Source organism: Mandrillus leucophaeus, unplaced genomic scaffold (assembly GCF_000951045.1).
Source record: "Mandrillus leucophaeus isolate KB7577 unplaced genomic scaffold, Mleu.le_1.0 Scaffold9, whole genome shotgun sequence".
Lineage (NCBI taxonomy): Eukaryota > Metazoa > Chordata > Mammalia > Primates > Cercopithecidae > Mandrillus > Mandrillus leucophaeus.
The window spans coordinates 6866262-6867539 of record NW_012109807.1 but is presented as its reverse complement, the minus strand read 5'-3'; the positions used below and the strand labels follow the sequence as shown (position 1 = coordinate 6867539).

The window sequence follows — 1278 nt, the reverse complement described above, 5'->3', positions numbered from 1 at the left end:
GATGGATCGATTGAGCCTGGGAGGCAGAGGTTGCAGTAAGCCATGATTGCTCCACTGCATAGCCTGGGTGACAGAGTGAGACCCTGTCTAAAAATAAATAAATAAAAATAAAAAAACTGCGGTAAGCAGGACAAAGAACAGAAGGGAAAATCCCCAGATCCATGCAAGCACAGAAACCCATGATGAGTATCCTTGGGTTGACCTATGCTCATTATAAGAGTGAAAAAAAAGCACACCCCTAGGTGGAGAATTCACATGCGGAGACACGCGATATACGTGCTAGCATGCAAAGCAATAGCACTCGTGCATGCAGGAGACCCCGAAACATGCATAACAGCAACAGCCATCCCCTCTCTCATACGAATAATCATATAAGCTTTCCTTGAAGGGATTTCCCCATGTCACATGAGGCTGTCTCATTCTCCACCCAGCTACCAGAGTGTACTTTTGCTTTGCAATAAACTTCTTCGCCTACTTTTACTTCGGACTCGTGCCCCAACTCTTTTGTGCGGCCAAGTCAAGAACTTGACCTGACTCTCCAAGGGCACCTGGAGATCAAACAGTAAAGCTATTTATACCGGTTAGAATAGCTACTGTCATGCAAAAATGCAAAAGACCGGTGCTATAATTTGAATGTTTGTCCCCTGTGAAATTCATGTTGAAACTTAATCACCGATGTGGCAGTATTGAGAGGTGGGGCCTTTAAGAGGTGATTAGATTAATCTATTCATAGATTAATGAAGGGGTGGCCTGCCCCTCCACACCTGTGGGCGTTTCTTGTTAGGTGGAACAAGAGACTTGAGAAAAGAAACGAGACACAGAGACAAAGTACAAAGAAAGAAAAGGTGGGCCCAGGGGACCAGCGCTCAGCATACAGAGGACCCACGCGGGCACCGGTCTCTGAGTTCCCTCAGTATTTATTGATCATTATCCTTACCGTCTTAGAAAAAGGGAGGTGGCAGGATAATAGGATCATCGTAGGGAGAAGGTCAGCAGTAAGACATATGAATAAAGATCTCTGTGACATTAATAAGTTTAAGGAAAAGTGCTGTGCCTTGATATGCATATGTAAACATCTCCATAAACCTTTTTAGTGCATAAAGAGCAGCCTTGCCACTAGCAAGTCCCACCTTTCGCCCTAAGGCGGTTTTCTCCTTTCTCAGTAAACAGAACATACAATCGGGTTTTACACCGAGATGTTCCATTGCCCAGGGATGGGGAGGAAACAGATGCTTTTCTCTATTTCAACTGCCAAGAGACCTTCTTTCCTCTTATACT

The 1278-nt window shown here is 44.7% G+C and overlaps 1 protein-coding gene across 1 annotated transcript in view; it reads right to left on the bottom strand.

Moving 5' to 3' along the window:
- Window positions 1–1278, bottom strand: part of LYG1 (lysozyme G-like 1) — an 18006-nt gene that overhangs the window by 1269 nt on the left and 15459 nt on the right. The gene's annotated exons all lie outside the window — the stretch shown is intronic.